This window comes from Scyliorhinus torazame, chromosome 5 (assembly GCF_047496885.1).
Source record: "Scyliorhinus torazame isolate Kashiwa2021f chromosome 5, sScyTor2.1, whole genome shotgun sequence".
NCBI classification, from domain to species: domain Eukaryota; kingdom Metazoa; phylum Chordata; class Chondrichthyes; order Carcharhiniformes; family Scyliorhinidae; genus Scyliorhinus; species Scyliorhinus torazame.
In genome coordinates, this window is record NC_092711.1 from 125,466,252 (window position 1) to 125,492,967 (window position 26,716).

The 26,716-nt window shown below is 46.9% G+C and overlaps 2 protein-coding genes and 1 long non-coding RNA gene across 9 annotated transcripts in view; 1 reads left to right on the forward strand and 2 right to left on the reverse strand.

The window, feature by feature from the left end:
• LOC140421791 (uncharacterized) overlaps positions 1–26,716 on the reverse strand; it is an 864,226-nt gene that overhangs the window by 533,870 nt on the left and 303,640 nt on the right. The window lies entirely within an intron of this gene.
• Positions 1–26,716, forward strand: part of LOC140421792 (uncharacterized) — a 211,876-nt gene that overhangs the window by 78,102 nt on the left and 107,058 nt on the right. The window lies entirely within an intron of this gene.
• Positions 18,978–23,057, reverse strand: LOC140419705 (uncharacterized). The gene is made up of 2 exons (XR_011945990.1): positions 23,000–23,057; positions 18,978–21,616 (listed from the first exon to the last, which is right to left on the reverse strand). It is a non-coding gene; the product is annotated as an uncharacterized lncRNA (long non-coding RNA).

A 26,716-nucleotide genomic window follows, 5' to 3' on the forward strand; every position in this document is an offset into this window, starting at 1 on the left:
GGTTCACTTTTTAAAAAATAAATTTAGAGTACCCAATTCATTTATTCCAATTAAGGGGCAATTTAGAGTGGCCAATCCCACCTACCCTGTACATCTTTGAGTTGTGGGGGTGAAACCCACGCAAACACGGGAGAATGTGCAATCTCCACACGGACAATGACCCAGAACCGGAATCGAACCTGGGACCTCGGTGCCGTGAGGCAGCAGTACTAATGTCCCAGGATTACTTAATGAGGGTTATACTTGCTTTGGAGGCAGTTCAGTGAAGTTTCACTAGTCTGATTCCTGGGATCGGAGAGTTTGTTTTATGGAGCAAGATTGAGCCTGATTGGTCTGTACCCGATGGAGTTTAGGAGAATGAGAGGTGATCTTATTGAAACATTTAAGATTCTGAGGGGTTTTGATGAAAGAATATTTTCTCATGTGGGGATTCAAGAACTAAGGGGGACAGTTTAACGATAAGAGTTCTCCAATTTGACACTGAGATAAGGAGAAATGTCTTCCCTCAGAGGGTCATCAGTCTGTGGATAAAAGCAAATTACCATAGATTATCATAGCTACAGTGAATATCATTATCATTAATAGATTATTATCATTATCATTAATAGATTATCATCGATTATCATTATTTACAGTGCAGAAGGAGGCCATTCGGCCCATCGAGTCAGCACTGGCTCTTGGAAAGAGCACCTTACCCAAGGTCAACACCTCCACCTATCCCCATAACCCAGTAACCCCACCCAACATTAACGGCAATTTTGGACATTGAGGGCAATTTATCATGGCCAATCCACCTAACCTGCACATCTTTGGACTGTGGGAGGAAACCGGAGCACCCGAAGGAAACCCACGCACACACGGGGAGGATGTGCAGACTCCGCACAGACAGTAACCCAAGCCAGAATCGAACCTGGGACCCTGGAGCAGTGAAGCAATTGTGCTACCCACAATGCTACCGTGCTGCCCGACTTCGGATACTGAAATCTAAAACAAAAACAGAAAATATTGGACAATCTCAGCAGGTCTGACAGTATCTGTGGGGAGAAACGGGAGCTAATGTTTTGAGTCTGGATGACTCTTTGTCATAGCTGAGTTTGTGGAATTCTCTTTCCCCGAGAGTAGTGGTGCTGGGTCACTGAATATACTCAAAGCTGAGTTCATCTTTTTTAATCTACTGGGGAGTCTTAAGGTTTTTTGGGGAAAGCAGGAAAATGTAATTGAGGGCACATTCGGATCGGCATTGCCTTTATTGAAATGAAATGAAAATCGCTTAGTCACAAGTAGGCTTCAAATGAAGTTACTGTGAAAAGCCCCTAGTCGCCACATTCCGCCGCCTGTTCGGGGAGGCTGTTACGGGAATCGAACCGTGCAGCTGGCCTGCCTTGGTCTGCTTTCAAAGCCAGCGATTTAGCCCTGTGCTAAACAGCCCCTGTTTAGATGGCAGAGCGGGGTCAATAGGCCGAATGGCCTACTCCTGCTGCTAATTCTGATGTTATTATTAGTCTGTTCAGCGGATTGCCACACATGGAAGTAGCACCTTTCCCCTCTGGAGGGGCCTGTCAATCATCGAGACAATGATTTTCTCTCCTGGTCACCGGGATCCTGAAGCACCGCCTCTGTTACGTCATCAAGATGGCCCCTCAGTCGCGCCGCTAAACAAAGATGGCGGCCGTGAACTGGGCCTGATATCAGATAAAAGCTCCGCAGCTGCAAACGCGGGATTTGCAGAGTCTTATTCCGGCCTTGTGACCAGCAGGGAGTGTTTATGAAGCCTTCACTCCCTCCCCACCCCGACTCCCGGCTCCAGTCCTCCCTCCGCCTCATCGACTCTCACCGCCCGAAACAGCACTCACCACACTCGCAGACCTCCGAGCAAAGTGACATTGCGCATGCTCCAGATACACCCGGCATTGCGTCTGCGCACTGGGCTCCTGTGGAGTGACGAGGGCACATTCACAGCCGCATGGAATGGTGGGTAATGTCCGCACCATTGAAACTGCAAACAGTAAATACAAAATAACTTCGTTACCAATTAATAAAAATAATCAAACATATTATTATCAATGAAATTCTGCTATTCTCCATTTCTCAAAATGATTAAATGCTCCTGTGGAACAATGCAGAACGTAAAGTTTTTTTCCCCAATGGGTCCTTCCTCTCTCCTCCCCAGAAGATGCAAACTCTTGCTGGGTTCAGTCCCAGAATCAGTAATTCCTCCATCTGCTTCCCTCTTGCTCGTGATACTGAATGCTCAGAGTTTTCTGGAATGATCCAGCAGAGATGGAAGTCACTCGGCACATCATGTCTGTACTGACTCAAGGACAGCATGGTGGCACAGTGAGTTCGCAGTGCAGCCTCATGGCGCCGAGGTCCCAGGTTCGATCCCGGCTCTAGGTCACTGTTCATGTGGAGGTTGCACGTTCTCCTCGTGTTTGCGTGGGTTTCGCCCCCCAACCCAAAAGATGTGCAAGCTGGGTTGATTGGCCATGCTAAATTACCCCTTAATTGGGAAAAATGAATTGGGTACTCTAATTTTTTTTTTAAATGTCTGTGCTGACTCTGGACAAGAGCTACCACTTTTCCTGGTTAAATTCTATTTGCCACTGTTCTGCCCATATGACCAGCCCATCTGTATCATCCCGTAATTTAAGGCCTCGCTAGTTACCACACCAACAATTTTCCGTCTGCAAACATATCTGCAAATGTATCAATCATACATTCACATATTTCAAGTCCTCGATTTTATATATCACTATTGGTGACTGAGGGTGCACCAGGATCTCCATCAGAACCTGAACCTGTGTTTTTTTCCTTCTAGAGCTTTAAAAAATATATATAATGTATCCAATGCATTTTTCCAATTGAGGGGCAATTTAGTGTGGCCAATCCACCCGCCCTGCATATCTTTTTGGGTTGTGGGGGTGAAACCCACGCAAACACGGGGAGAATGTGTAAACTCCACACGGACAGTGACCCAGAGCTGAGATCGAACCTGGGACCTCGGCGCCGTGAGGCAACCATGCTAACCACTTGCTCCACCATGCTGTCCCCTCAGGAGCTTTAATAACTCTGGAGAAACAATGCTGAAAAAGCTGATGTTCTGGTCAAGGCTAATAAGTGGGAGCTGCCTTGCCTGTCTCTCAATTCCTACGGAAGCTAAAGAAATTTGGCATGTGTGCATCGACTCTCACAAATGTCTACAGATGTGCGATAGAGAGCATCCTATCCAGCTGCATCACAGCTTGGTATAGCAACCGTCCAAGATCGCAAGGAACTGCAGACTGTGGTGAACTCAGCCCAATGCATCACACAAGCTTGCCACTCCCACATTGATTCTGTATACACCTCCTGCTGCCTCAGGAAGGCAGACAGCATTATCATAGGCCCCTCACACCCAGGCATTGCCTACTTCCAGATGCTTCCATCAGGCATAAGGTACAGAGGTTTGATGACTCGCACATCCAGACATAGCTACAGCTTCTTCCCCACAGCTACAAGACTCCTCAACAACTCCCCCTCAGACTGATCAGTTCCCTATAAGAACACTATTCACGATGCCCTATGCTGCCCTTGCTCATGTATTTGCTTTGTTTGCTTTGTTTGGCCTTTGTTCCACACTGTAACCAATCACTGTTTGTCGATGTGCCATTTGTGAATGTTCTCTGTTGATTATTCTTTTGTCTACTACATACGTTCCCTCGGCCGCAGAAAAATACTTTTCACTGTACTTCAATACATGTGACAATAAATCAAGTCAACTAAATCAAATCAAATTTACTCCATTCCTGTTCAATCCCAACTTATGTAATAAGCATTGACCGTAATGACTGGCAACAGTTTGCTGCCAATCAGTCACTATCGTGGCAACATGCCCATCAAACTGCATCATTTGGCTGACACGATAGCACAGTGGTTAGCACTGTTGCTTCACTGTGCCAGGATCCCGGGTTTGATTCCCGCTTGGGTCACTGTCTGTGCAGAGTCTGCACATTCTTGACCTGCTTGTTAGGTGAACTGGTCAGTCTGAATTCACCTGAACAGGCACCAGAGTGTGACTACTAGGGGATTTTCACAGTAACTTCATTGCAGTGATAATGTAAGCCTACTTGTGACAATAATAAAGATCATTATTATTACTTTTGAATTCCAACACCTCAATGAAGAGGCAGAGAGTGGCAGAGAGGGATCTCTGCCAAAGATCTGAGGGTCGAGGAACACCTTCTCCAATCGCAGAAAGACCACAAGAGGGGACATTAGAAGTCTTTCGCAGGTACAATCAAGGATAACCCTAAATCTTTCTATAGCTTTGTCAGGAATAAAAGAATGACTAGGGTAAGAATAGGGCCAGTCATGGACAGTAGTGGGAAGTTGTGCGGGGAGTCCGAGGAGATAGAAAAGGTGCTAAATGAATATTTTTCATCAGTATTCACACAGGAAAAAGACAATGTTGTCGAGGAGAATACTGAGATTCAGGTTACTAGACTAGAAGGGCTTGAGGTTCATAAGGAGGCGGTGTTAGCAATTCTGGAAAGTGTGAAAATAGATAAGTCCCCTGGGCCGGATGGGATTTATCCTAGGATTCTCTGGGAAGCTAGGGAGGAGATTGCTGAGCCTTTGGCTTTGATCTTTAAGTCATCTTTGTCTACAGGAACAGTGCCAGAAGACGAGGATAGCAAATGTTGTCCCCTTGTTCAAGAAGGGGAGTAGAGACAACCGCGGTAACTATAGACCAGTGAGCCTTACTTCTGTTGTGGGCAAAGTCTTGGAAAGGTTTATAAGAGATAGGATGTATAATCATCTGGAAAGGAATAATTTGATTACAGTCAACACTGTTTTATGAAGGGTAGGTCGTGCCTCACAAACCTTATTGAGTTCTTTGAGAAGGTGACCAAACAGGTGGATGAGGATAAAGCAGTTGATATGGTGTATATGGATTTCAGTAAAGCATTTGATAAGGTTCTCCATGGTAGGCTACTGCAGAAAATACGGAGTCATGGGATTCAGGGTGATTTACCAGTTCAGGTCAGAAATTGGCTAGCTGGAAGAAGACAAAGGGTGGTGGTTGATGGGAAATGTTCAGACTGGAGTCCAGTTACTAGTGGTGTACCACAAGGATCTGTTTTGGGGCCACGGCTGTTTGTCATTTTTCTAAATCACCTGGAGGAGGGCGTAGAAGGATGGGTGAGTAAATTTGCAGATGACACTAAAGTCGGTGGAGTTGTGGACAGTGCGGAAGGATGTTACAAGTTACAGAGGAACATAGATAAGCTGCAGCGCTGGGCTGAGAGGTGGCAAATGGAGTTTAATGCAGAAAAGTGTGAGGTGATTAATTTTGAAAGGAACAGGAAGACAGAGTACTGGGCTAATGGTAAGATTCTTGGTAGTGTGGATGAGCAGAGAGATCTGTCCATGTACATGGATCCCTAAAAGTTGCCACCCAGGTTGAGAGGGTTGTTAAGAAGGCGTACGGTGTGTTAGCTTTTATTGGTAGAGGGATTGAGTTTCGGAGCCATGAGGTCATGTTGCAGCTGTACAAAATTCTGGTGCGGCCGCATTTTGACTATTGCGTGCAATTCTGATCGCCACATTATAGGAAGGATGTGGAAGCATTGGAAAGGGTGCAGAGGAGATTTACCAGGATGTTGCCTGGTATGGCGGGAAGATCTTATGAGGGAAGGCTGAGGGACTTGAGGCTGTTTTCGTTAGAGAGAAGAAGATTAAGAGGTGACTTAATTGAGGCATACAGGATGATCAGAGGATTAGATAGGGTGGACAGTGAGAGCCTTTTTCCTCGGATGGTGATGTCTAGTACAAGGGGACATAGCTTTAAACTAAGGGGAGATAGATGTAGGACAGATGTCAGGGGTAGGTTCTTTACTCAGAGTAGTAAAGGCGTGGAATGCCCTGCCTGCAACAGTCGTGGACTCGCCAACACTAAGGGCATTCAAATGGTCATTGGATAGACATATGGACGATAAGGGAATAGTGTAGTTGGGCTTTAGAGTGGTTTCACGTGTCAGCGCAACATCGAGGGCCGAAGGGCCTGTACTGCGCTGTAATGTTCTATGTTCTAAGTGATGCTTTGTTCTTGCTCTTGGGTTTATGTTGGGCATCGGGTAGGCTTTGCTTTTTGCTTCAATGGCAGATGTCATCCTGCTGAGTGGGTCTCAAACCAGTCTTTGTTGTGGGTTCCACCTTTACCAAATGTTGCTGCTGCTGTGTCAGAAATGATTCAACTCAGTGACTTCCAAACTTCATCAATAATAATGTTGATTGATTAAGTTTCTATTAATGAGCCTGTGAAATATTTTACGGTTTTATTTCATTTCTGTGATAATTTAAGTTCACAGTGGTGTCACAGTGAAGAATGTGTAAGTCAGAAAGAATTGTCAGCAAGGATTAATCAGAATTTCCAATTGCAGATCAGTAGAATCTTTTCGAAACTAAATTATAGATTTTGCACCAATAAACTATTTTGGATTAAAGTAAAAAGTCATAATGTTATTGCAAATGTTGTCACTAGTTATTGCAACTGTGTTGCTGGGAGGGATCTTGAATTAGGGCAGCATGGTAGCACAGTGGTTAGCACAGTTGCTTCACAGCTCCAGGGTCCCAGGTTTGATTCCCGGCTTGGGTCACTGTCATGCGGAGTCTGCATGTTCTTCCCGTGTCTGCGGGGGATTCCTCCGGGTGCTCTTGTTTCCTCCCACTATCCAAAGATGTGCAGGTTCGGTGGATTGGCCATGATAAATTGTCCTTAGTGTCCAAAAAGGTGAGGTTACTGGGTTCGAAGATAAGGCGGAGGTGTGGGGTTAAGTAGGGAGCTCTTTCCAATGGCAGATGTAGACTCGTTGGGCCGAATGGCCCCCTTCTGCACTGTAAATTCAATGATTCTTTTTTGAAATAAATTTAGAATACCCAATTTTATTTTTTTCCAATTAAGGGGCAATATAGCATGGCCAATCCATCTAACCTACACATCTTTGGGTTGTGGGGGTGAAACCCACGCAGACACGGGGAGAATGTGCAAACTCCACACGAACAGTGACCCGTGACCAGTATTCGAACCCGGGTCCTCAGCGCCGCAGTCCCAGTACTAACCACTGCACCACCGTGCTGCCCTTAAATTCAATGATTCTATGATTCTAATTGGAAGGACTATTTTAAAAAAAGACACTGCAGCCCCAAAAATCAATGACGAATCCAGAATATTAAATTGCAGCCAGTTATCAGGAGAAATAAACCAAATATTGTAAGACTATCGATCTTGTATGTGACTAACAGCAGCAATAACAGCAGAAAAAGTCTCTTCAGTCATTCATGAAGCTGTTGATGTGTCAAGAGGTTAAATGACTGAGTGAATCCCTTTCCATACAGAGCAGATGAATGGTCTTTCCCCAGTGTGAGTATGTAGGTGTGCGAGGAGAGTGGATGACTGCCTGAAATTCTTCCCACATGGAGTACAACAGAGTGGCTTCTCCTCAGTGTGAATTCTCTTGTGTATCAGAAGGCTGGATAATGAATGAATCCCTTACCACATACGGAGCAATAAATGGTCTTTCCCCAGTGTGAACATGCTGATGTACATTGAGGTTAGAGAACTGCCTGAGCGTGACATGTGGCACAGTGGTTAGCACTGCGACGACGGCGCTGAGGACCCGGGTTCGAATCCTGGCCCTGGGTCACTGTCCGTGTGGAGTTTGCACATTCTCCCCATGTCTGCATGGGCTTCAACCCACAACCCAAGCTGTGCAGGTTAGGTGGATTGGCCATGATAATTGCTCCTTAATTAGAAAAAAAATAATTGAATACTCTAAATTTATTGAAAAAAAGATATCTGCCTGAGGCTCTTTTCACAGTGCGTGCAGCTGAACGGCCTCTCCTCAGTGTCAATTTGCTGGTGTGACATGAGGCTGGCTGACTTATTGAATCCCTTCCCACACACAGAACAGATGATTGGCTTCTCCCCAGTTTGACTGCGTAGATGATTTTCCAGCTGAGACAGGCATTTGAATCGTTTACTACAGTCCTCACATTTCCACACTTTGTCCATGGTGCCGGTGTCCTTCTGCCTCTCCAGGTTGGTTGATCAGTTGAAGCCTCGTCCACACACAGAGCACGTGCACGGTGTCTCCCTGCTGTGAATGGTGTGATGTTTTGTCAGTCTGTGCAACAGGTTAAAGTTATTTCCAGTCTGTTCACTGGATCACTCTCACTCGAGGAGTCTGTTTCTCTGTTTTTTTCCAGTGAAACTGATGTTTGAAATCTTTTCTCACAGACAGAACAGGCAAACAATTCTCTTTACACATTCAAAGCCCAATGATGTTCAGCTCCCAATGAATTGAGTGAATGTGACAGATCTTGATGTGATGTTTGGTTCAAGTTACCTGTCTGTAAAACCTCCCCTTCTAATACCCTGCAAACCAGGGAGCTGACAATGATTGTAAAGGGTTTGTGGATTCTCAAGTGTTTCCAAATCCTCCCCGTCCAACCGCCGGCTCCATCTCTCCGCCCCCCCCCCCCCCCCCCCCGGGCCTGTCTCCGCGGTAAACACGGGGCCTGCGGACTCTTATTCAGGGTCAAGGCCAGAAGTTGATAAAGTTTCCAGTGCAGCCGCGGTTTCCATTCCTACCCTGTGCTCACAATCTCCTCCCGAACCGTCTGCTCCTCCTCACTTTCTCACCATGACTGACACTGAGCATGCTCAGAGCATACACCCACATTGCACTTGCACTCTGCTTGCTGCCATTTTGGGAGAGGAAGGCAGGGCTTTTGTTCAGGGAGCGGAGCGTGAGGCGACCATCTTTGTGGGGAAAGAGGGAGTGGGCGGGGCTTCCTCCCCGGTGACAATTCCCGGGGCACCCGGCGGCCGCCGCCATCTTGTGGCGGTGATTTTCTATCTGGGTCTTTAGTGAAGGACAATGAGCTGGAGCTGAGGTTGAAAAGTGTTCAGAGGAAGGTCTGAAATCAGATTTACAGCCAGATATCTGTAAGAACCACAAAGTTCACATTCAGTATGTTTGGCAAATGAAATCACAATGCTGCAAACACTCAGTTCTGAAGAAGAATCAGATTGCATTGGAAATGTTAACTCTCTTTCTCTCTCTTCACAGAAGCTGCCAAACCTGCTGAGGATTTCCACAACTTTCTGTTTTCACTTCACATTTCCAGCTTCCGCAGAGTTTTACTCAAATTATTATGACAATTTTGAAATTTTGTTTCATAACCAGTTTAGAGTAAAACAATTGTCACCATTTAAATGTCCAAATCAGTGATATTTATTTGTTTAACTGAGACTGGGCTGTTCAGGAGCAATGTCAGAAGTCGCTTCACAGAAAATATAGTGAAATCTGCAATTCTGTTCAGATTCTGTCAATAGAAACTATAAAAACTGAGATTGATAGAAGTTTGTGAGGTGAGAGTATGAAGGGTTGTGGAATCAATAGCGGTGGGTGGATTTAACAAACTGTTCAGGCATCTGCACGCTGGAGCTCAATGTCTGAGGTTGGACAGATTCTGGTTTTGTTTTGAGGGAGGTGTAGATTTCCCGTCTGTTCTGGAGATTATCTCCGCAGCCGTGGGTAATTTACTGGAGGTGAGGTGCAGAGAGGAAAATGGGGAATAAAGTTGGTGCAGTGACACACCCTTGTCAGATCCCAGTTTTCACTGAGATAGGGTCTGGCGTGTTTCTGTTGATGAGGATCATGGTTTCCATGTCGTTATAGAGTAGGTGAACGATGGTGACAAGTTTGTGAGACCAGCCCAAATTAGAGAAGATTGCATAAAATTTCATGGTTGACAGTGTAAGGCGGCCCACGATCATCTCCCAAATCAACATTGCTATCATCAGGATGCTAATCAGTCATAGCCAGCTCTGCTGGGTGGGACATGTTGTTTCTGGTCTGACACCAGACTCCCAAGTGCACCTTCTCTACTCAGAACTTCGTCACGGGAGCAGACTCTCAGGAGGTCAGCAGAAAAGCTTCAGCAATGTCCTCAACACACTCCCTCAAAAGATCAAAGATGCACACTAACTTAATAATAATAATAATAATCTTTATTGCCACAATTCGGCTTACATTAACACTGCAATTAAATTACTGTGAAAAGCCCCTAGTCGCCCCTAGTTCGGGTACACAAAGGAAGAATTCAGAATATCCAATTCACCGAACAGCACGTCTTTCGGGACTTGTGGGAGGAAACCGGGGGGCACCTGGAGGAAACCCACACAGACACAGGGAGAACATGCAGACTCCGCACAGACAGTGACTCAAGCCGGGAATCGAACCTGGGGCCCTGGCACTGTGAAGCAACAGTGATAACCACTGTGGTACCGTGAATGTGTCCAGGGAATGATGAAATAATTAGCTTCACATTGTAAATAATCGAACCCTGAGTAAAGGAGAGAATATTAAAAATCTGGAAGAGATAAACATAACAATGAATAGTCAGTGTGAATTTAAAATGGTAACATTTTGTCTGACCAAATTTATGTCCTTTGCTGCTTGTGCGTGTGCTGCTTATCATTAGGTGTCAGCAACCTTCCTCCCCAATGTGGTTGCTGAGAATTCCATTGAGTGATTTGAATGGTACGATTAGAGTCAGAGTTTTTCCAGGAGTGAAAGAGGCGCTTTGACTCATCGGGTCTCCACCAGCCATCAAGCACCGATTTACTCGAATCCCATTTTCCAGCACTTAGTCTGTTGCCTTCCATGCAATGGCATTTCAAATGCTCATCAAAATACTTCTTAAATGTTGTGAAGTTTACATTCTCTACCACACTTTCAGGCAGTGAGTTCCAGATTCCCACCACCCTCTGGGTGAAGACGTTTTTCTTCGCATCTCCTGTAATCTTCCTGTCATTACCCGAAATTTATGCCCCTGCTTATTGACCCCTCCGGTAAGGGGAAAGTTTCCTTTCTAGGCCCACTGGTTATTGACCCTTCCACTCAGGGGAAAGGTTCCTTCCTATTCACCCCATCTAGTCACCACTAATACACTCAATAATTTTATATCCCTCAATCAGGTCCCCCTCAGCCTTCTCTGCTCCAAGGAAAACAACTCCAGACTATCCAGTCTCTGCTGTTAGCTGAAATATTACAGCCCAGGCTTTCCAGGTGAATCTACTCTGCATCCTCTCAAGTGCAAGCACTTCCTTCCAGAACTGCGCACACTACTCCAGCTGTGGTCTAACCAGCATTTTATACAGCTCCATCACAACATCCCTGCTCTCATATTCTATGATGTGGAGACGCCGGCGTTGGACTGGGGTGAGCACATTAAGAAGTCTTACAACACCAGGTTAAAGTCCAACAGGTTTGTTTCGATGTCACTAGCTTTCGGAGTGCTGCTCCTTCCTCAGGTGAATGAAGAGGTATGTTCCAGAAACATATATATAGACAGATTCAAAGATGCCAGACAATGCTTGGAATGTGAGCATTAGCAGATGATTAAATCTTTACAGATCCAGAGATGGGGTAACCCCAGGTTAAAGAGGTGTGAATTGTGTCAAGCCAGGGCAGTTGGTAGGATTTCGCAGGCCAGATGGTGGGGGGGGGGGGGTGAATGTAATGCGACATGAATCCCAGGTCCTGGTTGAGGCCGCACTCATGTGTGCGGAACTTGGCTATAAGCTTCTGCTCGGTGATGCTGCGTTGTTGCGCGTCCTGAAGGCCGCCTTGGAGAACGCTTACCCGGAGATCAGAGGCTGAATGCCCTTGACTGCTGAAGTGTTCCCCGACTGGAAGGGACCATTCCTGCCTGGTGATTGTCGCGTGATGTCCGTTCATTCGTTGTCGCAGCGTCTGCATGGTCTCGCCAATGTACCACGCTTCGGCACATCCGATCCTGCAGCGTATGAGGTAGACGACGTTGGCCGAGTCGCACGAGAATGTACCGCGTACCTGGTAGGTGGTGTTCTCACATGTAATGGTGGTATCCATGTCGATGATCTGGCACGTCTTGCAGAGATTGCCATGGCAGGGTTGTGTGGTGTCGTGGTCACTGGTCTGAAGGCTGGGTAGTTTGCTGCAAACAATGGTTTGTTCGAGGTTGCGGGGTTGTTTGAAGGCAAGTAGTGGGGGTGTGGGGATGACCTTGGCAAGATGTTCATCTTCATCGATGACGTGTTGCAGGCTGTGAAGATGATGTCGTAGTTTCTCCGCTCTGGGAAAGTACTGGACGACGAAGGGTATTACATAAGAACATAAGAACTAGGAGCAGGAATAAGCCACCTGGCCCCTCGAGCCTGCTCCACCATTCAATGAGATCATGGCTGATCTTTTGTGGACTCAGCTCCACTTTCCGGCCCGAATACCATATCTCTTAATCCCTTTATTCTTCAAAAAACGATCTATCTTTATCTTAAAAACATTTAATGAAGGAGCCTCCACTGCTTCACTGGGCAAGGAATTCCATAGATTCACAACCCTTTGGGTGAAGAAGTTCCTCGTAAACTCAGTCCTAAATCTACTTCCCCTTATTTTGAGGCTATGCTCCCTAGTTCTGCTTTCACCCGCCAGTGGAAACAACCTGCCTGCATCTAACCTATCTATTCCCTTCATAATCTTATATGTTTCTATAAGATCCCCCCTCATCCTTCTAAATTCCAACGAGTACAGTCCCAGTCTACTCAACCTCTCCTCGTCATCCAACCCCTTCAGCTCTGGGATTAACCTAGTGAATCTCCTCTGCACACCCTCCAGTGCCAGTATGTACTTTCTCAAGTAAGGAGACCAAAACTGAACACAATACTCCAGGTGTGGCCTCACTAACACCTTATACAATTGCAGCATAACCTCCCTAGTCTTAAACTCCATCCCTCTAGCAATTAAGGACAAAATTCCATTTGACTTCTTAATCACCTGTTGCACCTGTAAACCAATTTTTTGCAACTCATTCACTAGCACACCCAGGTCTCTCTGCACAGCAGCATGTTTTAATATTTTATCATTTAAATAATAATCCCTTTTGCTGTTATTCCTACCAAAATGGATAACCTCACATTTGTCAACATTGTATTCCATCTGCCAGACCCTAGCCCATTCACTTAGCCTATCCAAATCCCTCTGCAGACTTACAGTATCCTCTGCACTTTTTGCTTTACCACTTATCTTAGTGTCGTCTGCAAACTTGGACACATTGCCCTTGGTCCCCAACTCCAAATCATCTATGTAAATTGTGAACAGTTGTGGGCCTGAGTCCCTGAGGGACTCCACTAGCTACTGATTGCCAACCAGAGAAACATCCATTAATCCCCACTCTTTGCTTTCTATTAATTAACCAATCCTCTATCCATGCTACTACTTTCCCCTTAATGCCATGCATCTTTATCTTATGCAGCAACCTTTTGTGTGGCACCTTGTCAAAGGCTTTCTGGAAATCCAGATATACCACATCCATTGGCTCCCCGTTATCTACCGCACTGTTAATGTCCTCAAAAAAGTCCACTAAATTAGTTAGGCACGACCTGCCCTTTATGAACCCATGCTGCGTCTGCCCAATGGGTCAATTTCCATCCACATGCCTCGCTATTTCTTCCTTGATGATAGATTCCAGCATCTTCCCCACTACCAAAGTTAAGCTCACTGGCCTATAATTACCCGCTTTCTACCTACCTCCTTTTTTAAACAGTGGTGTCACGTTTGCTGATTTCCAATCCGCCGGGACCACCCCAGAGTCTAGTGAATTTTGGTAAATTATCACTAGTGCATTTGCAATTTCCCTAGCCATCTCTTTTAGCACTCTGGGATGCATTCCATCAGGTCCAGGAGACTTGTCTACCTTTAGCCCCATTAGCTTGCCCATCACTACCTCCTTGGTGATAACAATCCTCTCAAGGTCCTCACCTGTCATAGCCTCATTTCCATCAGTCACTGGCATGTTATTTGTGTCTTCCACTGTGAAGACCGACCCAAAAAGCCTGTTCAGTTCCTCAGCCATTTCCTCATCTCCCTTTATTAAATCTCCCTTCTCATCCTCTAAAGGACCAATATTTACCTTAGCCACTCTTTTTTGTTTTATGTATTTGTAGAAACTTTTACTATCTGTTTTTATATTCTGAGCAAGTTTACTCTCATAATCTATCTTACTCTTCTTTATAGCTTTTTTAGTAGCTTTCTGTTGCCCCCTAAAGATTTCCCAGTCCTCTAGTCTCCCACTGATCTTTGCTACTTTGTATGTTTTTTCATTCAATTTGATACTCTCCCTTATTTCCTCAGATATCCACGGTCGATTTTCCCTCTTTTTGCCGTCCTTCCTTTTTGTTGGTATAAACCTTTGCTGAGCACTGTGAAAAATCACTTGGAAGGTTCTCCACTGTTCCTCAACTGTTTCACCATAAAGTCTTTGCTCCCAGTCTACCTTAGCTAGTTCTTCTCTCATCCCATTGTAATCTCCTTTGTTTAAGCACAAAACACTAGTGCTTGATTTTACCTTCTCACCCTCCATCTGTATTTTAAATTCCACCATATTGTGATCGCTCCTTCCGAGAGGATCACTAACTATGAGATCCTGAATCAATCCTGTCTCATTACACAGGACCAGATCTAGGACCGCTTGTTCCCTCGTAGGTTCCATTACATACTGTTCTAGGAAACTATCGCGGATACATTCTATAAACTCCTCCTCAAGGCTGCCTTGACCGACGTGGTTAAACCAATCGACATGTAGATTAAAATCCCCCATGATAACTGCTGTACCATTTCTACATGCATCCGTTATTTCTTTGTTTATTGCCTGCCCCACCATAATGTTACTATTTGGTGGCCTATAGACTACTCCTATCAGTGACTTTTTCGCCTTACTATTCCTGATTTCCACCCAAATGGATTCAACCTTATCCTCCATAGCACCGATGTCATCCCTTACTGTTTCCCGGATGTCATCCTTAAATAACAGAGCTACACCACCTCCCTTACCATCCACTCTGTCCTTCCGAATAGTTTGATACCCTTGGATATTTAACTCCCAGTCGTGACCATCCTTTAACCATGTTTCAGTAATGGCCACTAAATCATAGTCATTCACGATGATTTGCGCCATCAACTCATTTACCTTATTCCGAATACTACGAGCATTCAGGTAAAGTACACTTATGTTGGCTTTTTTTTACCTCTGTTCTGAATCTTAACACCTCAATCAGTAACCTCTCCTAAGTTATATTTCCTCTTAACCTTTCTCCCAATTTTCCTTGTCGTTGAACCAATATCTTCATGTAACAACCTGCCGCGTCGCTTACCATTAATGTTTTCACTTCCTGTTTTATTCCTATTAGTATTCCTGATCCTATTCACTGAGCTCCCCTCAGTCACTGTACCTTGTACTGTCGCCCTTTTCGATTTTTGACTATGGCTTCTCTGCCTTACACTTTCCCCCTTACTGCCTATTGTCCCTGTTTTACTACCTTCCAACTTCCTGCATCGGTTCCCATCCCCCTGCCACATTAGTTTAAACTCTCCCCAACGGCTCTAGGACATCGGTTCCAGTCCTGCCCAGGTGCAGACCGTCCGGTTTGTACTGGTCCCACCTCCCCCAGAACCGGTTCCAATGCCCCAGGAATTTGAATCCCTCCCTCTTGCACCATCTCTCGAGCCACGCATTCATCCTCTCTATCCTGACATTCCTACTCTGACTAGCACGTGGCACTGGTAGCAATCCTGAGATTACTACCTTTGAGGTCCTACTTTTTAGTTTAACTCTTAACTCCCTAAATTCAGCTTGTAGGACCTCGTCCCGTTTTTTACCTATATCGTTGGTGCCTATGTGCACCACGACAGCTGGCTGTTCACCCTGCCCCTCCAGAATGTCCTGCAGCCGCTCCGAGACATCCTTGACCCTTGCACCAGGGAGGCAACATACCATCCTGGAGTCTCGATTGCGTCCGCAGAACCGCCTGTCTATTCCCCTTACAATTAAGTCCCCTATCACTATAGCCCTGCCATTCTTCTTCCTGCCCAGTTGCACAGCAGAGCCAGCCACGGTGCCATGAACCTGGCTGCTGCTGCCTTCCCCTGGTGAGCCATCTCCCTCAACAGTATCCAAAGCGGTATATCTGTTTTGCAGGGAGATGACCGCAGAGGACACCTGCACTGCCTTCCTACTCTTGCTCTGTCTTTTGATCACCCATTTTCTATGTCCCTCAGTACCTTTCACCTGCGGTGTGACCAACTCGCTAAACGTGCTATCCACGACGTCCTCAGCATCGCGGATGCTCCAAAGTGAGTCCATCCTCAGCTCGAGAGCCGTCAAGCGGTCTAACAGGAGCTGCAACTGGACACACTTCTTGCACGTGAAGGAGCCAGGGACAGTGGATGTGTCCCTGAGCTCCCACGTCGCACACGAGGAGAATGACACGGGTCTGAGATCTCCTGCCATGTCTTAAACCTTCGGTTAAGTTCAACAATTACAATTTCCCCCCAAAAAATAAATAAATAAACAACAAAGAAAAAAAATAATAAATATACCAATGAAAAGAAAAAGACAACAGAAACACTACTTACCAGTCACTTACCAGGGATAAAAAGCACTTCCTCCCCACCCAGCTTCGAATTCCCACCTAGATTCAAATTCCCAAACTCACTCATATCTCTGTCTCACTCTGGCTGTGTCTCACTCTGGCTCACTGGGAGAACTCACTGGGAGTGAGTTTACAAGTTGCTCTTTTTAAACTGTCCTGAATTGACTCCCCTCCCCCCACCTGCTTTTATATCAAGGGAAATTTAAGTGACTGACACTTAACTGCCAACCAGTTATGTGAGTGGTTTCCCATGTTGTCCCCTGTTGTTGGTTGTGTCCCATGTTTGTCTTCTGAGGAGGTTGGTGCGGTTTTTTGCTGTGGCGCGTTGGAACTGTCGATCGATGAGTCGAGCGCCATATCCCGTTCGTACGAGGGCATCTTTCAACGTCTGTAGATGTCTGTTACGCTCTTCCTCGGCTGAGCAGATCGCGCGACCATCACCAGGCAGGAATGTTCCCTTCCAGTCGGGGAACACTTCAGCAGTCAAGGACATTCAGCCTCTGATCTCCGGGTAAGCGTTCTCCAAGGCGGCCTTCAGGACCCGCAACAACGCAGAATCGCCGAGCAGAAGCTTATAGCCAAGTTCCGCACACATGAGTGCGGCCTCAACCGGGACCTGGGATTCATGTCGCATTACATTCACCCCCCCCCCCCCCCCACCATCTGGCCTGCGAAATTCTACCAACTGTCCTGGCTTGACACAATTCACACCTCTTTAACCTGGGGTTACCCCATCTCTGGATCTGTAAAGGTTTAATCGCCTGCTAATGCTCGCATTCCAAGCATTGTCTGGCATCTTTGAATTTGTCTATATATATGTTCTGGAACATACCTCTTCATTCACCTGAGGAAGGAGCAGCGCTCCGAAAGCTAGTGACATCGAAACAAACCTGTTGGACTTTAACCTGGTGTTGTAAGACTTCTTACTGTGCTCATATTCTATGCCTTAGTTAATAAAGGCAAGTATTCCATATTCCTTTTTACCACCCTATCTACCTGGCCTCCTGTCTTCAGGGACCTGTGGATGTGTCCACCAAGGTCCCTCTGATCCTCTACACTTCCTCGGGATACAGGTCCTTAGAAAATAGGCGACAGTTTTAGATAGAGGACCTGGATCGGCGCAGGCTAGGAGGGCTGAAGGGCCTGTTCCTGTGCTGTAATTTTTCTTTGTTCTATTAATTGTTTATTCCCTTGCCTTGTTTGCAGATTCTTTATCCAGCGTGAAACCACAGGTTGATCGTGTGTTCTGTAAAACCTGACATTCCACAGGCCTCACTTTCCTGGAACAACATGAAGAAACTGCTGCTTTCGATCCCTTCATTTTCCCCTCATCTGCTTAAAGCCACAAACAGAAAGATCCAGTTTTCTCCTCGAGTTTGAGACAAATCAGCTTTCAAAATGATACAGACTTTCAGCCAATGAGGAAGATCCGGGCACAGCCCCGCCCCTCATTCACTCCGATTGGCTGGAGGACCAGGACTTCCATTTAGTCCTCCAGCTCCACCCTTTCTTCCTATTGGTCCGAACCTGCCGTCAATCAGTCCCCGGACATCGTGAGCTGGAGCAAACCCTTCACAATCATTGTCAGCTCCCTGGTTTGCAGCTGCGGAGCTTCTCCCTCCCGGGAACAGGCCCAGGTTAACGGGCACCATCCTGCTTCAGACACTGGAGGATGGTTCACATCAGAGGATGGAGGATGGGGGTAATAAATAAGAGCTTCCACTTTGCACTCAAATCAATGAGGACCCTTATCTCTGGCAAGAAAGGAAACCGTGGCAGGTGGGCGGGGAGGATTCATAAACACCCGCTGGAGGCTCCAAACCCCCAATAAGACCCATTGGTTTTATTGTCAGTCTGCAGACAGGAGCTGGAGAACTGAACCCAGGCAGAGGAGAGGGAGGGAGAAAATTGGGAGTGGAGGAAAGAGATGTTGCAGATGGTACAATGAGTTTGGTTTTTACCACAGAAAGAAGGGAGAGTTTGTGAGATGAGAATTTACAGTTTTGGGTAATTAGAAGAAAACATTCAAAGTGGATTGTCTGTTCTGAATTTTGTACAAGGTATTAAAGAGGAAAATTTGCAGATGAGAAACTCAAACCAAACATCACATTGAAGGGTAACAGTTATTTGATTCATTGGGACTGGAATATCACAGGCCTTTGAATGTGGAAGGAGCAATGTTAAGTCTATTCTGCCCGTGGGAAAAGATTTCAAAGATTACTGTGACTGGAAAAGTGCCGATCCCCCCCCCCCCCCCAGTGAGAGAGTTACAGTGAACTGACTGTGAAAAGAGCTTCACCCAGTTACACAGCCTCAGAAAGATCACACAGAGGGTAAGTCAGTGGGAATTATTTGGCAGATAAAGTATAATTTGGGGAAAAAGTTAAGTTGTCCCCTGTGTTGGGAAGAATAATTTAAATAGAGAGATTGCAGAATACCACAGTAGAGAAGGATCTGTGTGTCTTTGTACACGAACCACAAATGTATTTATTACCTCACACTCTTCCAGATTGATCTCCATTTGCTGCACAGCTGATCAGTCTACCGGTATCTTCCTGTAGTCTACAACTTTATTCCTCACTGTCAACCACAAGACTGAAAATATCTCAACCATGTCCCTATATTAAAGTCTAAATCATTCATATATACCACACAAAGCATGAAATCTTGTCCTGAACAATCCAGAACTCCGCTGGAAACAGTCTTCCGGTCACAAAAATACCTCTGGACCAATCCCCTTTGTGTACGGTGGTGCAGTGGTACTGCGGCCTCACGGCATTGAAGTCCCAGGTTCGATCCCGGCTCTGGGTCACTCTCCGTGTGGAGTTTGCACATTCTCCCCGTGTTTGCTTGGGTTTCGCCCCCACAACCCAAAGATGCGCAGGCCTGGTGTATTGGCCATGCTAAATTGTCCCTGAATTGGAAAAAATGAATTGGGTACTCTAAATTTATATAAAAAAAGAATAAAACAAATAAAGATTCATCAGATCCTCACCAATCAGTTTTTTCCATTATCCTGGTGACCTTATTTTTATCGGGAGTTAACTGAAGTGTTTTCCTAACCTCTCATTATCTAAATTTCCATGTACCATTTTTCTGTCCATCTGACCCAGTCCACGGCTTTCTCCCTCATTGTCTAAAACACATCAGCAACTTTTGTGTAATCCTGGTGCATACATTTAAGTCTAAATCATTGATATGTACCGGAAAACTGTGGAGCCCCACTGGAAACAGACGTCCAGGCATCATTCAGTCCTGGAAGTGACTAACAGCAGCAACAACAGCTGAATCCAAACCCTGCTGTTGCCTGTGAACTTGCTGATGTCTGTTCAGGTTGTTTGACTGAGTGAATCTCCTCCCATGCAGGGAACGGTTGAACAACCTCTCCCCAGTGCCGCTCCCACGTGTGGGCAGCACAGTGGTTAGCACTGTTGCTTCACAGCTCCAGGGTCCCAGGTTTGATTCCCGGCTTGGGTCACTGTCTGTGCAGAGTCTGCGCATTGCCCCAGTGTCTGTGTGGGTTTCCTCCAGGTGCTCCGGGTTCCCCCCACAGTCCAAAGATGTGCTGGTTAGATGGATTGGCCATGCTAAATTGCCCTTAGTGTCCAAAAAGGTGGGGTGGGGTTAGGGTTAGGTTGGAGATATGGGCTTAAGTAAGGTGCTCTTTGTAAGGGCCAGTGCACTCGATGGGCCAAATGCCCTCCTTCTGCACTGTAAATTCAATGATTCTGTTTCAGTGTCAACTCGCTGGTGTTTCAGCAGATTCAGTTTACTTTTAAAAATGTTTTCACAGTCAGAACATTTAAAGGTTTCTGATCAGTGTGAACAAGTTGGTGTGAAGTCAGGGAGGATGACTGAGTGAATTTCTTCTCACACACGGGGCAAGTGTACGGTCTCTCCCCAGTGTGAACTCGCTGGTGTCTCAGAAGCTGGGATGAACATGGGAATCTCTTCTCACACACGGAGCAGGTGAATGGCCTCTCCCCAGTGTGAGTGCGTTGATGTGACAGTAAATCCTTTCTGCTTTTAAAGCTCTTCTCACAGCCAGCACATTAAAAAGGTCTCTGATCAGTATAAGACCATAAGACATAGGAGTGGAAGTAAGGCCATTCGGCCCATCGAGTCCACTCCACCATTCAATCATGGCTGATTTCAACTTCTCACAGTATGAACAAGTTTGTGTGTCAGGAGGTGGGATGACAGAGTGAATCCCTTCCCACACACGGAGTAGGTGAACGGCCTCTCCCCAGTGTGAGTGTGTTGATGTGTCAGTAAATCATTTCTGCTTTTAAAGCTCTTCTCACAGTCAGCATATTTAAACGGTCTCTGGTCAGAGTGGACCCGATGGTGAGCCCGGAGGTTTGACAAATCATGAAATCTCTTCCCACATTCCAAACAGGTGAATGGCCTCTCCCCAGTGTGAGTGCGTTGATGTAACAGTAAATCCCTACTGCGTTTAAAGCTCTTTTCACAGTCAGCACATTTAAAAGGTCTCTGATCAGTATGAACAAGTTGGTGTCTCAGGAGTTAGGATGACAAAAGAATCCCTTCCCACACACGGAGCAGGTGAATGGCCTCTCCCCAGTGTGACTACGTCGATGAGTTTCAAATTCAGACGGGTAATTGAATCCCATCTCACAGTCCCCACATTTCCATGGTTTCATCATAGTTATCGACAAGTTATTAGGTGGAGATGGGATGCAGATTTGAGGTCACTATCAGATCAGCCGCGATGTTAGTAAACGGTGGAACAGGCTCACGGGGCTGAATGTCCAATTGCTGCTTCTTGATTCCTTTGGTGCGAATGTCCTTATGTCTCCCCAGCTTGGATCATCAGTTGAAGCCAGAGTACGGTGTCTCCCTGATGTAAATGCTGCAATTTAATTTCATGCTGTGTGATTGGTTAAAGCTCAGTTCCAGCTAACTGTGGAAAATTACTTCGATGTCTGTGTCTCGGGGCTTTTCCAATCACAGTGATTTTTTTAATGTTTTCCGAAAGACAAAACAGACAAACATTTCTCCTTCCACGTTGAAAGGCCGGTCCTGATGAATCAAGTGACTCTGTCAGATCTCGACATGATGTTTGCATCTGCAAATATTCTGTAAAAGGAGATTACATTAAAATACTATGAATATATAAGACACAAACAGGTCATTCTGTCACAGATTCTGGTGCTGTCAATACTCGGCACACATCTCCGACTGTCACATCTATCAAATCTCAGCCTTTCAGCTGATTTTCGATTCCATTTTCTCTCATGTGCTTGTCCCGTTTCCTTTTGAAAACATCTCAGCACTTTCCTCAACTCCTTTCCATGGTAATGAGTTGCACATTCTGAACCTGTGATAAATAATTTTGTCCGTATTGTCCCTTTGGATTTATTCGTAACTATCTTGTATTTAGCACTTGTTGTTTATTGATGGTCACTCTCTCACATCGCCCCTCTCCAAACTACTGATTAAGCAGGTCACTGCTTAATTTGTTGTTGTCGATAGAAAAAAGGCCCCACTCCATTTAATCTATCCTGAGAGCTGTAATCTCTCATGTTACAAAAGTCATCACTGTCAATGCAGGATAGAATTCGCAAAGAGCCAAACCTTTCTGTTGGGTTCAGTTTGTTGGGTGCAAATTCTCCAATTCTAACCCCCTGTAAAAGGAGTTTACAAAAGCCATCACTGTCAGTCCAGGATAGAAATTCTGAACAGGCAATTCTAGTTTCTCTGGAACATTTTTTCCTCTCTTGCTCCCCAAAGCTGTCAATCCCCGTCCCACACACTCTCCCTCCTCCCTGGGCTGAAATCCAAACCCATCTCACCATCTCTTTCCTCCACTCCCAGTTTTCTCCCTCCCTCTGCCTGGGTTCAGTTCTCTAGCTCCTGTCTGCAGACTGACAATAAAATCAATGGGTCTTATTGGGGGGGTTGGGGCCTCCAGCTGGAATTTGTGAATCCTCCCCGCCCACCTGCCAGGGTTTCCTTCCTTGCCAGAGATCAGATTCCTCATTGATTTGAGTGCAAAGTGTAAGCGCTTATTTCTTGTCCCCCTCCCCCATCCTCTGATGTGAACCACCCTCCAGTGTCTGAAGCAGGATGGTGCCCGTTAACCTGGGCCTGTTCCCGGGAGGGAGAAGCTCCGCAGCTGCAAACCAGGGAGCTGACAATGATGGTGAAGGGTTTGCTCCACCTCACAATGCCCGGGGATTGATTGACGGCGGGTTGGGGCCAATAGAAAGATGGGGCGGGACTGGAAGACCGAACAAGAGCGGCTGGTCCTCCAGCCAATCACAGGGTATGGGAGGCGGAGCAAAGCCGGGGGCTCTCGCTCCCTCCGCATGCCACCCGGGCCTGTCTCAGACAAAACCGGAGCAGCTTTCGCCGGTTCAAATGCTGTCTGCTAGCTTCGTATTCGGGGCTTGGGCTACACGGAGTGTTTGTGAAGCCTATCGACCAATCCGCCGGCTCCATCCCTCCCCCATGACTCACCAGACCGAATTTGACCAGCTGAGAATTTCCACCCGACCTCCCGAGTTGTCATCGGTAGTGCGCATGCTCCAGCTCACGTGGGAGACAGGGCAGAGCCCCGCCCCTCATTCACTCCGATTGGTTGCATGGCCTGCTGCAAACACTCGGTCCTCCAGGCCCATCCGTCTCTTCCTATTGGTCCAGAGCTTCCGTCAATCACTTCCTGGACATTGTGAACTGGAGTATGCGCAGTGCCGATGCTGCACTCTGCCGGGAACGCGGTGGAGGCTCCAAACCCCAAAACCGTGCCCGGGTTTGCATCGAGCGGGGGGGACAGCTGCGGCCTGCTCCCGGTGACAGGCCTGAGTTACCGGCCGCCGTCTTTATAGAGGCTGCAAACCCGCAGGGGGCAAAACATCAGAGATAGAGTTAGTTGTGAAACCAATGGGATTTTGTAAAGCAGGAGGTCAGGGTTACAGTCAACAACAACAACTTCTATTTCTCTAACACTTTTTAAAAAATATATATTTTATTAAAGTTTTTCGATCAAACAAAAACAAAAATTTCCCATTTTACAACTTTGTAATAATATATACATTGATCGTTTTTGAAATAAATAATATGCTAACTAACGGCAACTGCCAATAACAAAATAAGAAACAACAGAAATAGTAACTAAAATAGTAACTTCGTAAAATCTAATATAAATAACTAATATATAAACACACACATAAAAACCCTGAGGACCCAAATGAGTCCCCCCCTCCCCCCTGGGTTGCTGCTGCTACCTTTCCTATTTTCCCTTATCGCTCAGCGAGATAGTCGAGGAACGGTTGCCACCGCCCGGTGAACCCCTGAGCCGAACCTCTTAGTGCATACTTTATCCGCTCCAATTTTATGAACCCTACCATGTCGTTTATCCAGGCCTCCACGCCCGGGGGTTTAGCTTCTTTCCACATAAGTACAATCCTTCGCCGGGCTACTAGGGACGCAAAGGCCAAAACATCGGCCTCTCTCGCCTCCTGCACTCCCGGCTCATCTGCAACCCCAAATATAGCCAACACCCAGCCTGGTTCGACCCGGACCCCCACCACCTTTGAAATCATTTTTGCCACACCCACCCAGAACCCATGCAATACCGGACATGACCAAAACATGTGGGTGTGGTTCGCCGGGTTTCCCGCGCATCTCCCGCACCTATCCTCCACTCCAAAAAATCTACTCAGCCTTGCTCAAGTCATATGCGCCCTGTGTAGAACCTTGAATTGTATCAGGCTGAGCCTGGCACACGAGGACGAAGAGTTTACCCTACTTAGGGCATCTGCCCACAGCCCCTCCTCAATCTCTTCCCCCAGCTCCTCCTCCCATTTTCCCTTCAGCTCCTCTACCATCGTCTCCCCCTCGTCTCTCATTTCCCTATATATATCTGACACCCTACCATCACCCACCCATGCCCCCGAAATCACTCTGTCCTGGATCTCTTGCGCCGGGAGCTGCGGAATGTCCTTCACCTGTTGCCTCACAAATGCCCTCACTTGCATATAGCGAAATGCATTCCCAGGTGGCAACCCATATTTTTCTGTCAGTGCTCCCAGACTCGCGAACGTCCCGTCTAAGAACAAGTCCTTCAATTTCGCAATTCCTGCTCGCTGCCAAGATTTAAATCCCCCATCTATCCTTCCCGGGACGAACCTATGGTTGTTCCTTATCGGGGACCACACTGAGGCACCCGTCACTCCCTTATGTCATCTCCACTGCCCCCAAATTTTCAGAGTTGCCACCACCACTGGGTTTGTGGTGTATTTTTTCGGGGAGAACGGCAACGGCGCCGTCGCCAGTGCTTTTAGGCTAGTTCCCCTACAGGACGCCATCTCCAGTCTTTTCCACGCCACTCCTTCCCCTTCCCTCATCCACTTACACATCATTGACACGTTGGCGGCCCAATAATAATCACTTAGACTCGGCAGTGCCAGTCCCCCTCTGTCCCTACTGCGCTGCAGGAACCCCCTCTTTACTCTTGGGGTCTTTCCAGCCCACACAAAGCTCATAATACTCTTGTCCACCTTCTTAAAAAAGGCCTTTGTAATCAGTACAGGGAGGCACTGGAACACAAAAAGAAACCTCGGAAGAACCACCATTTTAACCGCCTGCACCCTGCCCGCCAATGACAGGGGCGACATGTCCCACCTCCTAAAGTCCTCTTCCATCTGCTCTACCAGTCGTGCCAAGTTAAGCTTATGCAAGGTTCCCCAGTTCCTGGCCACCTGGATCCCTAAATACCGGAAATTCCTTGTTACGCTCCTCAACGGTAAATCGTCTATTCCCCTGCCCTGTTCCCCAGGGTGCATCACAAACAGTTCACTCTTCCCCGTATTCAATTTATATCCTGAAAATTCTCCAAACTCCCTGAGTGTCTGCATTATCTCAGGCATCCCCTCCACTGGGTCCGCGACATACAACAACAAATCATCCGCGTATAATGACACCCGATGCTCTTCTCCTCCTCTAAGTACCCCCCTCCACTTCCTAGAGCCCCTCAGCGCTATGGCCAGTGGCTCAATTGCCAACGCAAACAGTAACGGGGACAGGGGACATCCCTGTCTTGTACCCCTATATAGTCGGAAGTGGTCAGATCGTTGCCTATTTGTAATCACACTTGCCACCGGGGCCCTGTACAGGAGCTGAACCCATCTAATGAACCCCTCTCCAAATCCAAATCTCCTCAGTACTTCCCACAGGTAGTCCCACTCCACTCTATCAAATGCTTTCTCTGCACCCATCGCCACCACTATCTCCGCCTCCCCCTCCGGTGGGGGCATCATCATCACCCCCAGCAGCCTCCGTATATTAGCATTCAATTGCCTCCCTTTAACAAACCCCGTTTGATCATCATGCACCACCCCAGGGACACAGTCCTCTATCCTCATCGCCATCACCTTGGCCAAAAGCTTGGCATCTACGTTCAAGAGGGAAATAGGCCTGTATGACCCGCACTGCAGCGGGTCCTTGTCTCTTTTCAGGATCAGCGATATCGTCGCCTCCGACTTCGTCGGGGGTAATGTCCCCCTTTCACTAGCCTCATTAAAGGCTCTCGTCAGAAGTGGGGCCAGCAGGTCCACGTATTTCCTATAGAACTCCACCGGGAACCCATCCGGTCCCGGGGCCTTCCCTGCCTGCATGTTCCCAATTCCTTTTATCACCTCCTCCACCTCAATCTGCACTCCCAGTCCTGTCATCTCCTGTTCCTCAACTTTCGGGAACTCCAGCTGGTCTAGGAAACGCATCATTCCCTCTTTCCCTTCCGGGGGTTGAGCCTTATATAGCCTCTCGTAAAATACCTTAAACACTCCGCTCCCCGCTCCATCTTTCCCTCCTCGTCTCTAACCCCTCCGATCTCTCTCGCCACCCCCCTCTTCCTAAGTTGTTGGGCCAGCAGCCGGCTCGCCTTCTCTCCATATTCATACTGCACTCCCTGTGCCTTCCTCCATTGTGCCTCCGCCTTACCCATGGTCAACAAGTCAAAGTCCGTGTGCAATCTCCGTCTTTCCCTGTATAGCCCTTCATCTGGAGCCTCCGCATATTGCCTATCCACCGTCAAAATCTCCCTCAACAATCTCTCCCTTTCTTTACCCTCTTGTTTCCCCTTATGGGCCCTTATGGAGAACAGCTCCCCTCTAACCACCGCCTTCAGCGCCTCCCAGACAACTCCCACCTGGACCTCTCCGTCTTCATTAATCT